Below are 13,109 nucleotides of genomic sequence, written 5' to 3'. Positions count from 1 at the left end.
TCCCTAAGGACATTAAGTTGGACCTTTGCAAGTCTAGTCCATTCCAATGGAAACAAAAGAATACTTTTAGAATTATAGTATTAGTCACAGCAAATAAACAGCTACCTACAGAGATGTAAAAATACTCTGATCTGATTTTTAAAAAATCGCGGATTATTTTTTTAATACAGCATCTCAATATAAAACTCATCTGTCATCCAAAAGAGATCATAGCATTTCAATTTCACTTTTTGAATTTATCAATGAAGTGTAGTACCAACCTCACCCTTTATGGTAAAAACAACATATAGTCTGTTCCCTATGGTTTTGTTATCCAAAATGGATACATTTGATTTTAGCCGTATACATAGGCTTCACTATTTTTTGAAAGTCCATCTTATGTTCTTAGTAAAGGTTCCCAGAAAAAAATAGTGCTCTACCTTTGTGCTTCAAAGTTTAATTTAGCTATAAAAGATTTAGAATAATGTGAAGGCTTGATCATTTTGAAAAAGTCCATGTTTTATTGCTTAGTTAACATGTGTCTAAAATATTTTCATTACACTACTATATATGTATTTTTAAAATTTTGAAATGTGAGCATAATGTGACCTCTGAAGATTGTATACATATGAATGTATATTTTCCTTTTATTTCTTTGTTATGCTTCCATTCTTAAAGTAAAAACTACTAGACTGTAACAGACATGAATTGCTTGCATTTGAGAGATTTACAAATTAAACAAGGCAAATACAAGAGATAAGTCCAGAACTCTTCCAGGTTTAGGAAAATGTATAAACCTGTAAATTAAAGATATAAACAAACTACAAAAATAAACAACCTCTCAGTTAATAAATAAATTGAATAGATTTGTCAATGATGATACAGCCTATAATTTTTTTGTTGGGACACTTGTTATTTCAGAACAATTTTCACTTAGTGATGCATAAAGAGAAACAGAGTCTACAGATGTAAAGAAAAAGAAAGACTAGGTCTGTTTTAGTCCCTCGACAGCATGCTTATAATTCCAATTAATCATCTTTTGTATATAATAGTACAAATATAATTAACTGGCATATCAACTAAGAAAAGAAAAATCCTATCATTCCTTGCAACTTGAAATGGAATATGTTCCCCAAAACTAAATGTAAGTGCAGATTGTTTTAAGACAAGGAAATTAACCAGTAGTCAGAAGATCTGTCCTCTAGACTGTGGTATTCTTTGCAACAAAAGGCTCCTGTTTGGTTGTCTGATTATAACAGAAATCACACTATCCCTTTCGTAAAAGTTATGTTATTACCCTGCACAGTCCTGAACTTCCAGCTCAATTTGGTTGCTCCAGGGGACTGAACAAGTGATAGGGATAGTAGCATGGTTTAAAACATGTCTCTTGACACTCTCTTCAGAAATGCATTCCTCTGCATTATACGGGGAGCACACGAGACAATGCTGCAACCCAGCTGTGCCCAAGCAGAGATATTTACATCTGCTGCCTGCCTTACATCAAATCTAACCCCTGAATCAAGCAAATAACATTGCCGGAACACAAACCACATTAGCAAGTAACACTCCTGAAAAAGCCTTTGTTCAGCCACTGTTACAGTTCCATGATTCCAAGAAGGGGAAATTGTAGATTAAGAATACACAAAGAAACCTTTTTAGGAACTTTGAAGGGTGGGGATGTATACCTACCATAATTCCCCCTAACTGGGAAGGAGCAGTTAAAAGAGAATTGGTTCCCCCATGCTTCCTTGTATATTCAGAACAGCTGCCAGGATGAGAGTTGATTCAAACTGAAATGCAGAGTCTTGGAAAAAGGGAGACAAGGCAATTTCCATTCTGAGCCTTCCACAGACAGTGTGTCAAATGATACCGTATGGACACAGGCTCCATTTACAAGCTGCATTATCTCCCATCTCCAGCAAATGCATATACAACACAGCAGTATTCCAAGTAAGAAGCAGGAAGGCGCTTACCTTTTCCTGTGATGGGTAACAAAAGAAAAGCTGCTCTGTCGCTTCCGCAGAAAATGCCTCTGAAGAAAATGCAAAGAGGAAAGTCAGCTCGCGAGTGCAGTGGCACACAGAGGGGCTGCCGATTGTATGGGTGCCCTTTTAGGCACCAGGTTGACAGTGCCTGAACACCGATCCACTCTCCTCCACTCCCCCCCCTCGCCTCGCCATCACAGCTGGCTACTGTAGCCAGGAGACAGAGGTGCTTAAATTAGAAAACCACTGCCAGAGGAAATAAACAGGAACCACAGCGACCCCCTCGACCCTAGCAGCCATCAAATCCGGGAAGATACAGTGCACATCTGTTTCACGAAGCCCCTCGGGAGCTCCAACTCCAGCTACTTACCCTGTCTGCATTATTAATAGATGTTAATGGCTCCATTATATCGAAAAGAAATCTTTCCCCTTTGCTATAATATGGAAAATCAGAGTGCAAAAAAAATTCCTAGGATGGCAACTGTCTTGTGCAGTCTTTCCATTGGCAAAACAGAAACCCCTCGCCCCCTACCCACCACCACTACCCCACCCTAGTATTATCTATAACATCAATTTGGTTGCCAGAAATTGATTCCAGGCTGCAAACAACTGCAATAAAACAGACAAGCAGAAAACAAATTCCTGTCATGGAGCTATTTCTGCCTAAATTATTTGTATAAAGTATGCACTGCTCAACCTAGGGCGTTTTCCTGTATAAATGGGGGCAAACAACCCACGATTAAACTAAATTTCAACATGAATGCTGTTTAAGAAAAAAAAATAAAGGGGGATAAACATGGTACAGACAAAGAACAGTATGTTTCAAATGACCCAGTGACAAAAGCCTCCGGCCTTCCAATTTTGCCGATGTGTAAGAAAATGTGATCATGAAGTATCCCTAGGCGGCGTTTTTGTTAACGTCTGGATTTTCTGAGGGAGGTGGCAAGCTCCCGGGAGGGAGGTGTAAGGCAAGCACACTTAAAAGCACACAAGGCATATACACTCTTTACCCATCCCACAAAGCTAGACCTTTTTTACTCAGATCTTTCTAAGAATGTTCTGAAGTCGGCACTGGGGAATACAAGTGAACTAAAGGGTTTTTAAACACCCCTTTGATAGCGGTACGCAGAAGGTCGGCACTTGTCAATATACCACTACAAATTCCTCAGGGCTTTGCATCCGTAATGCAGCTTAATTACTCGATCCCTGTGCACGGGGCCAGTGACAGTGGAAAATATTTCACAAGACCGTTTCCTCATTAAAGAGAACGCGCATGTGTGCATCACTAGTGTCGCGTTAAATAATTCGCAGCCACATTTAGCTTTCGGTACAGGAACTGGCAGCAAGGCATTTTTTTGAGCTGATGCAGAAAAGACAAATGTTTAAGTTTTATGCCGCACACCCTTTAAAAAAATACTGCACGTTCTTATGCAAGCAGACAATGCATCTTCCAGGCAATTAACATATTTACATTGTGGCTTTTTTATGGCAGAGCAGGAGGCCCTGGCATCAGCCAGCCTGAATCTCCCTATTGCAGATGTAAGATGCAGCTGTTGGATTAGTTCTCATGAATGAACGAGAAGCATTATTAATACTTACAAGACAAATTTGCAGTGATGGATTTTGTTGCCCATTGCCTCTACAGATTTTTGGAAGATGTCACAAGTATCCGGCAGGAACAAAAATCACTGCTGAACTACTTACAAACCGCTCCAGCACAATGGTCTTCCTCTCTCTCTCTCTCTCTCTCTCTCTCTCTCTCTCTCTCTCTCTCTCCCTCCCACCCACTCTCTCTCTCTCTCTCTCTCTCTCTCTCTCTCTCTCTCTCTCTCTCTAATTATTTATCCAGATAGAGCTTGACTGCAAGAAAATTAGCTCTCAACAGGAGGTAACAGATCTGAAAGGTTCTTTTAGAGTGAGAAATGATGAACTGCCTGTGCTACGTAGGTCAGCAAGTCATTGTATGGACCACTGAAAGATAAATTTGTCAGAAAATGGCTTGCCTTCCTTCATCCCTGAAATGAGAACCAGAAGTAAGCAAAATTGCAAATTCCCCTCCACTCAAGGTTTTTGAAACTATGGAATCTGACTTGAAATGGTTTTAGTAAAACAGACAACACTGTCCATAGAACTTGTCTGTGTTCCAGTGTGGCTTGAACAAAGATTATTTGTAGTTCTGACTTACACAGGAACTTTACCATGGAATCAATTCAGTTTTTAAAGAGAGTAATATTTCCTCTGGTTTATTCAGCAGATAGAACTTACATGTTAGACTAAAAATGCATTTTAGACTAAAAATGCACCCCAACAAAAAGATCTGGAAGGAAGCAGAGATGGCTGTCACCTTCCTGAATCTCTAGCTGTATGAAATATATTAGATTTCTATTCCCTACACTAAAATTTGACAAGTGGATGAAAATCTGGTTTTCCTCCTCACATACAATGCCTCTTAGGTGCAACTGGTTCATTCTCCATGCATTTTTTTCTCCTGCAACAATGCAGGATAAATGGTAACCAGATTATTTTTCCGTAATGAATATAAAACATAGCAAAAGGCACGTATGTTTTAGGCCAAATGATTTTTTTTTGCCCAGTTCAGCCAAAATAAGACACAACTGAGCATCATTAAACTGGAATTCAGCATTATCTTTAAAAAGCTGAGTATGAGATTCATACAAAGAAAAACATAAATATAAAGAAAAATAGTAATGAAACTAAGGGGACGAAAAGCTATGGTAGCAATCTGCATTTTCCCAGGTGACTTATTTCTCTGTTGAATTTGCAGCATTTTAACCTGAAGTGTTTTTAATTTCATTTATATTTTCAACTGCACAATAAGGCTAGTTCTCACAAACCACCTTCATTACCTGACTGCAGAACAAAGAGCAATTTCTTCACCCATCATTTAGTTCCTAAGCCACACCCTTTCGTCCATACAAAGAACAGGCTGTGTCAATACTCCCCAATGGCAATGAGCATTTTCACAGCAATTTAATAATAGCAATGATTCTCTTTTCTAGGCATTACAGAAGATTGTGATTAAATCTGCATCTAAGGGTCAACTATGCATGAATTATCAGTATGTCACAACTAAATCTATCTTTACAGAGCTTGCAGTTGAGAGCAAGAATCCTATGAGTGGGAGTACCTGTGTATGAGAGAGCATTAAAGAAGACGACGTCCACAAATTTACTTACTATATTTACAGGTAGTTTTTTTTGCTGTCATGGCTTCCAAGGCATTGTAATAAATACTAGATAAATAAAAAATCATACAACGAAAGATGATGAAATGTGAAACTTCACACTTTTTCAAACCAGACAGGGAACCTGGCACAGTTATACATTGAATGCTAATTCAAAAAATGTTTTTGTAGATCCAAGTGACTCATTGCCTCTTTGAAAGACAGGAGAGCGACAAACTTCTAAGGTTTTAGGCTTACCATGTCAAACTAACATAACTACAACTAAATGCAGCAACTAAAGCATGACAGTTCTATGCATAACTGACTTGAGGATGGGATGATGAAGAAGAGTTTGGATTTATACCTGGCCTCTCTCTCCTGTAAGGCAGGGGCGTAGATACCATGGGGACATGGGGGGACAAATGTCCCAGGCGCCCACCATTTGATCATGCGGGGGGAGGAGAAAAATTTGGGTTCATTTCTATTTTTTGGAATTTTTAGTGTTTTTATGTTGTTGGCTGGCAGGGGGCGCAGTTTGTGGGCTAGCGGCACCAAAATTTCAGGCTATCATCAGGTGACAGCCATCTCGATGATATCAGCCAAGTTTGGTGAAGTTTGGTTCAGGGGGTCCAAAGTTATAGACCCCCAAAGAGGGTGCCCCCACCCCCATTGTTTCCAATGGGAACTAATAGTAGATGGGGCTGCCCTTTTGAAGGTCCATAACTTTGGACTCCCTGAACCAAACTTCACTAAACCTAGGTGGTATCATCAGGATAGTCTCCTGCTGATACCACCCAGGTTTGGTGAATTTGGGTTCAGGGGGTCCAAAGTTATGGACCCCCTAAGTGGGTGCCCCATCCCCATCCAATGGGAGCTAATAGTAGATGGGGTTACCCTTTTGAGGGTCCATAACTTTGGACTCCCTGAACCAAACTTCACTAAACTTAGGTGGTATCATCAGGATAGTCTCCTGCTCCTTCGGAGTGGATTTAAAGGGAGAATTTGAGCTCCCTCGATTAAAAAACATTGAAAGTATTGTCGAAGTTGGATTCAACTGGTTGTTGTGGATTTTACAGGCTGTGTGGCTATGGTCTGGTAGATCTTATTCCTAATGTTTCACCTGTATATGTGGCTGGCATCTTCAGAGGTGTATCACAGAGAGAAGTCTGTTATAAGAGAAGTCTCGACACAGTGTATAACAGACTTTTCTCTGTGATACACCTCTGAAGATGCCAGCCACAGATACAGGCGAAACGTTAGGAACAAGATATACCAGACCACAGCAACACAACCCGGGAACCACACAACAGCCAACATTGAAAGTGACGCTGTTTGAGGGGTGGGTAGGGAATCTACCCTGAAACAGCATCATTTTCAATGTTGTTTAAACTAGAAAGCCCAGATTCTTCCTTAAAGGTGGATTTAGAAGGAGAATCTGGGCTCTCTAGTCTTAACAACATTGAAAATGATGCTGTTTCGGGGTGGATTCCCCCTCCCAACAGCATCATTTTCAATGTTGTTTAAACTAGGGAGCCCTGGGTGTGCAGATTTGTGAGTTGGGGCATGTTTTATAATGTGATGGTGACTTTGAGATGATCTGGTGCAAAAAAAAAATCATGCTTCTGTTGTGGGGAGGTAGCCGCCCATACGGGGGGGGGGGGGGGCTCCATTTTTCCTAGCTACACCTCTGCTGTAAGGAAACTCAAAAGGACTTACAAACTCCTTTCCCTTCCTCTACCCACAACAGCCACCTTGTGAGGCAGGTGGCACCGAAAGAGTTCTGAAGAACTGTGACCTGCCTAGGGTCATCCAACAAGATAAGAGTTCACAGCTTAGGTGGAGGAGTGGGGAATTAAACCCGGTTCTCCAGATTAGAGTCCACCTGCTCTTAACTACTATACTATGTTGGGTCCAAATCCAAACCCCACCTTTTCATGCTAAGAGGTGGCTAGGATAGCAGACTTTATGGTTATCTCTTTAGCCTAAGGAAGGTTGCTACCATCACTCTTCATACTGCATTCTCCAGCTGGTAAGACCCACTGGTTCAACACTCCCCGCAGCCTCGCCCATGTGCTTTCTATATTGAAACAGGTTTGTAGAGAGTGGTTGCTTTAGGGTGGATTGAGTTACTTTGAGGTTTGATTGTAGTACAAATCATATCAGTGAGAATTACTTGCAGATATTCTCAGAAAAGATTACCTAACATATGCTGTAAGAGATGGTGTGAAAATAGAGGTTTGCCACCCTTCCTCACATAATGTACATCTTACGTGCAAAGGCTGCACGAGGACCAGATTTTCACTGACTGTACATTGTGGAGGTTTTTTTTGGGGGGGGGGGGAGCTTTGTGAAAATTCAACACCAAAAATGTCCCCAAGGAGAGCGAGAGAGGAAAAGAAATAGTTTGGGTCCTCATAGAAGGAACAAAACCAAAGGTTTTCAACACATTTCTTTAACATGTTTTCAGACGCACTTTTCTCCAGAAAACTAGAATGTAAGGCAAATGGTAATAATAAAGCTAATACATCATTTTTAAAAAATCCAATGCCTATTAAAATAGTAAGCACTAACAAATTTAAAACACAATCCAAGAAGATGCCCTTGAAACCAGAATGTGAAATACACTCATCCAAACAAACCCAAAACCCAGACAAAATGTTTAGCTTTTGATCCCTTTCAAAACTGCAAAAGGGACGTGGTCCTTCTAATGTACCCTGGAAGACTGTTGCAGAGCATCACAGCAAACACCCCAAAGCCCACAAATGGGCAGCCATTGTTTATACTCTTGCAGAGTCTGGAACCGCTAGAATCCATTAACGTGCAATTGTTTCAGTGGGCTGGTGCGAGGAGGCCTTAACAGAGATTAGAGCCAAATCAGAGCTCCCGGAATCAGACTCATAAATGTAAACAACAGTTATCAGAACTCTGACCCTCCAGCTTATAAGGCTCATTTTACAGTCTTTTCATCTTCTTATGGCTGCATACATAAATAACCTTTAGGGCCAAACTAGACATTACTATTTTTAAAGAGATGGATCTGAGTCTAACTGATGTTTCCCACAGCCACACAAGCTGTGCGAGAGCATATTTCCCCAACTCTGCTCCATGTGCATAGATACTCCACATGGAGCAGCACAAGCAGGGAAACAATTCCTCTCAGTGTGATTTTCACACAGGAAAATGGCTGGGATGGAGGAAGGAGGCCTTTCTGCTACTTCAGTGCTCTTCTGAGGCGGATTTCACATGGGCCAAAATCAGAGGTGTGAGATCGGTAAAAACACCATTGTGGGGGAGGACTTCGCACAGCTACCGCTGGTGAAGCGAAGATGTAACGTCCTATTTCCCCCCCCAAGCGGTGTATATGAGACTTGCTAAATGAGCAAATCTTTTTTAAAAATGCCGTTCTGCAACCGGCAGCGAGAAAATGACTGGGCAGGATGCACTTCTGCTTCGGCCGTGCTTGCGTGTTTTTTAAAACTTCCGGCTCACTGATGCGTAGCCACCCAGGCACACAGGGTTATATCAGGGGTCTCGCCGGATGTCAGCATGGCTGTGGGGTTCATGTGTGCATTCCTGCATAGTAATGCACGAATGGATGCCCAACAACACATACACCCCGCCCCACTGCGCCTCCATGGGAAGGCCCACGGCCCAGACGATTCACCTGCTGTCCACGCGACGCCTGGCCATGCGAACGTCCCAGGACAGCTGCATTTTTGTTTACGCCAACTGCACTCCACTGTTTTCGGCTCATGCAGAATCTGCCTAAGTCTGTTAGGGTTCTTTTCTTTTTATTAAAGAGGCTATTTCCCCGCAGCTGCAGTGCAGGATGCAGGTTGCTCAAGTTGCCTGGACCCAATTCTTAAAAAACAATAATGTTTAGCTTTGTCCTGAGCTCGAGACTACCCCAGATGGGTCGATATGGTCTCTGATTGAATCTATCTGAACGTTCTTGAAAACCACATTTGGAGATTTAGATCTTACCAGCTACTGCCCAAGGCCTCTTTCAACACTGTTATCCCAACATCTGGTAGATTTAGGGTGATTTCAATGCTGACATGTTCAGCAGAAGATTTTTTGTAGCTTGGCTGGCTACTTGCTCTTCACAAAAGGCAGCAACTCTTTAGACACATCAAATCTTCTTTATTGGAAGCACACCTATTGATAATTTTAAAATAATTAAACTTTCTATTGTAGTTTTACAGCTACTTCTGCTACAGTTTTACCTCCACTGTAGTTTTACAATTACTGCTAGCACACTATAGCATACCTGCACATATTCCACATTACTCAGAGCACCCCCCACCCCCACCCCCACAAAAGGGGTGTGTGCGCTTGCTCCCTCTTTTTCCCTTCAACACTTCTTGCTCCCTGCTCCCAGCACCACAGGTAGCAGTGTTTATTTCTGCATTCCCCCGAAATTTGATTTGGCAAGATCTTTCTGGGAAAATCATCCCAAATGTGGTTTTGAGGGAAGTGTGGATGGAAAGGTATGGATATCAGTCCCTTCCCTAGGGTTCCCAACACTGTCTTAGCAAATGCTGAGATATTTGAGGGCCAGTGCTTAGGAAGGGCAATGTTTGGAGAGGATGTGATGTAACTCCCAGGTGATGCTATAAGCTGTCTCCCCTAATGTTTATGGAAAAGACCATAGACACTAAAGGAAATTCCTAGAGCGCCACTATGCGGAGGCATTTTTTATCTGCTCCTCAATTTCTTGGCCATGGGAAATAGGGGCTGAGGACAGGAAAATCCTATTTTGAATAGGAAAATCGGGGACTTAACCTTCCTACAGTGGCGTAGTGGCTAAGAGCAGTGGCGTAGTGGCTACAGTGACGTAGTGACGTAGTGGCTACAGTGGGAGCAGCAGTGGCGTAGTGGCTAAGAGCAGGTGCACTCTGATCTGGAGGAACCAGGTTTGATTCCCAGCTCTGCCGCTTGAGTTGTGGAGGCTTATCTGGGGAATTCAGATTAGCCTGTACACTCACACACACGCCAGCTGGGTGACCTTGGGCTAGTCACAGCTTTTCAGAGCTCTCTCAGCCCCACGCACCTCACAGGGTGTTTGTTGTGAGGGAGGAAGGGAAAGGAGATTGTAAGCCCCTTTGAGACTCCTACAGGAGACAAAGGGAAGATATAAATCCAAACTCCTCCTCCTCCTCTTCCTCTTCCACCCATATATAGCACCACACACAAATCACCAGCAGACTATATGCCATTCGTGAAAAATTGTCAGCTATTAATATACCACTACTAAGTGGGTGGGTGGGTGGGTGGGTGGGGCAGTCAGTAAAGTACCTGCTGGAAATAAGAGGAAGAAATAGCGATCAGGAGGAGACAGAATGTGGGAAAACCTTGTGTAGAAGTTCCTTTGCAAATGCCTCTGTGTTCTCATTGGCAATGAAAGCAGAGTAGGGAAACATCCGTGTGCAAGCAACTTTTATCCCTCATATAAAGTTGGCATGCTGAAGTTCTTCACTGTAAAAGAGTTCCCTGGATGAAGTTGCCACATTCCAATGAAAGTGATTTCCTTTACTGCTTGACACATATTGCTAAAAGAGGAAGTAGAAACCATAGCATCTTCCACAAGTTTTCTCTCAGCGCCTCTTGTTCACCTCTCCTTGCCCTCTTGCTAAGCAGGAAAGCGGGGTCCTGTTCAACATAGCAGCCAAGAAAAGATTGACAGGAGTGATGGTCACTGGTGACTCAGAAAACACAGTTCTCTTTCTGGAGGCCACCTACTCCTAATAGTCCACGTACGTAAGAAACCTTCTCCAGGTTCTCATGGTGCAGTATATGAGGGTCAAAGAGACAAAGAGGTCCTTATTCATCTTCCAAATTCTCACAAACATGAAAAAAATAAGGGTTTTTTATGATATTCAGTTATCACCAAACCCTGGTAAGACATGGAAGTGACTTCTCCTTTCTCCCATATTTTCTATGGCTCATTCCGCACATGCAGAATAATCCACTTTCAAACTGCTTTCAGTGCTCTTTGAAGCTGTGCGAAATGGCAAAATCCACTTGCAAACAGTTGTGAAAGTGGTTTGAAAATGCATTATTTTGCGTGTGCGGAAGGGGCCTATGTGTGCCACAGGCTTGGGGAAAGAATAGAATTAGGAGTGACTGAAAATGGCAGCTGGCTACCAAGAGCAATCAAGTCTCTGACTAGATGGGGGAAAAAGCTGAAGAAACTGCTCCTTTCTCATCTCCCAGCTCAGTGGCAAATCAAAGATACTTGGGAGGATCTTTGGATTTCAATCCATCAAGGGAATAAAGCCCCTCCCCCCAATTAAGTATAATATTCACTTTCTCTGCTTCTGTTTCCACAATCATTTTATTTATTTAAAATATTTCTATCCCGCACTCTCACCATTTAGTTCTCGAACTGTCATGGTCTCAGCATTGATGCATTTAGCACAATAGATGTTTCTATTTAATACAACAGACTTTTCATTCTTGTGATGAGGGAAACATGGAGAACAAAAGGTACATATCAAGATCTGGGTTTTCCCTTCAGAGTATGAAAGCATGGTTCCTTTTTCATATCATACAATAGCAGTACCTGTCAAGATCCACTGGGATGGAGGAAGTGACACAGCAGGGATTTATCAGTTGCTCTTTTTATAATCGTGCCATTGTTTAAAGCAACTGCAAGCACTTGCAACTGCCTTGAATTGCTCTGCTTACATGTACTATTGAGCTGGGGAAGAGTAGTGGTTAGGGAATCATGCAAGGCTTTCCAAGCGGAGGAAAACTTTGATGAAGTACTCAGAATTCAAGCATTTTCTGGGAGATTTGCAACAAGCAGCTACCTTCTTAGCTTTGCAGCTAGAAAATGCAGCATTGTGGACTGAAAATTCTGGTGATACAAATCAGCAATATAGGAGGGAGGGGGACGAGAGAGGAATGCTACAGTTAAGAAAAGAACTGGGATGCTGAGCGGGTAGTACATACTGTGCTGCCTACAGCTTAAACAGAAAACGTGTTATCTGCCAAACATCCAGCATGTGTACTCAAGGTTTAATTCCAAAACACACAGACAGATCCAATAATCTATAATGACTTAGTAAGAAAGGCCTCCCCACATAAAGGTCTAGAATTTGCGACCTACTGACTGAAGCAGATTGTGAATAGATTATTATACCCGTATCCCAAATGGCAACATAACACATTGTATATATGGCACTTGGAGAGATGTCCAAATACATTGCCTTCCCAATTAGTGCGGAAAATTTTATTACTCATCTGGATTTTAAATCAGGTGTAGTAGTGGGGCAATAGACTCTTTGTCATTCGGTAAGGTAATTCAGCCAACTGACTTTAGCTCCTTTCCCCATCCCATTGCAGCATCCCCTACCCCATAAAGTTAATAGTCCTTGTATCAACTGAGGAGAAGGGAATGATCCACAACTATCAGTGCCTTCCTGATGGATGAACCCTTATCTGAGCAGACTAGCAGAGTATCACTCAAGGGAGACATATAAATGCCCTAAGGTTTGCATCATGGAATCTTTCAAAGACATACCTTGGCACCTGTGCATACTTTGACAAATGCATATATTTAAACACACTCTTTTTTTTCCCAAGAGAAAGAGAGCACTGGCTATTATTTCCAGTTGATGTGCCTTGTCCCACTTCATTTTCAAAGATGCAGGTTGACCAGGAGTGGTCCCATCCAGCAGCTGACAGCTCCCCCAGAGTGGGGTAGGCACGAATACAGTGCTGGCAGGGGCAGCTGCCCTAGTAGCAGCAGTGGCTGCAGCTCAGACTTCTGAGGCCAACAGGCCTGTTCTGCTGACCGATGCTGAGCAGAGGAGGGAGGGTCTTCTTCAGTTCCAGCAGAACTTCAGAAGATGCAGAAAATGAGGGTGTCCTTTGCATTTCCGCAGGCAAATCATTCCATAGCTCTTGCTGGGATAAAATGGATAGAGGGTACAGAGAAGAAACGATGATCAGAG

The sequence above is a fragment of the Sphaerodactylus townsendi genome, linkage group LG11 (genome assembly GCF_021028975.2).
Source record: "Sphaerodactylus townsendi isolate TG3544 linkage group LG11, MPM_Stown_v2.3, whole genome shotgun sequence".
NCBI lineage: Eukaryota > Metazoa > Chordata > Lepidosauria > Squamata > Sphaerodactylidae > Sphaerodactylus > Sphaerodactylus townsendi.
This window is presented reverse-complemented; position numbering follows the sequence as displayed.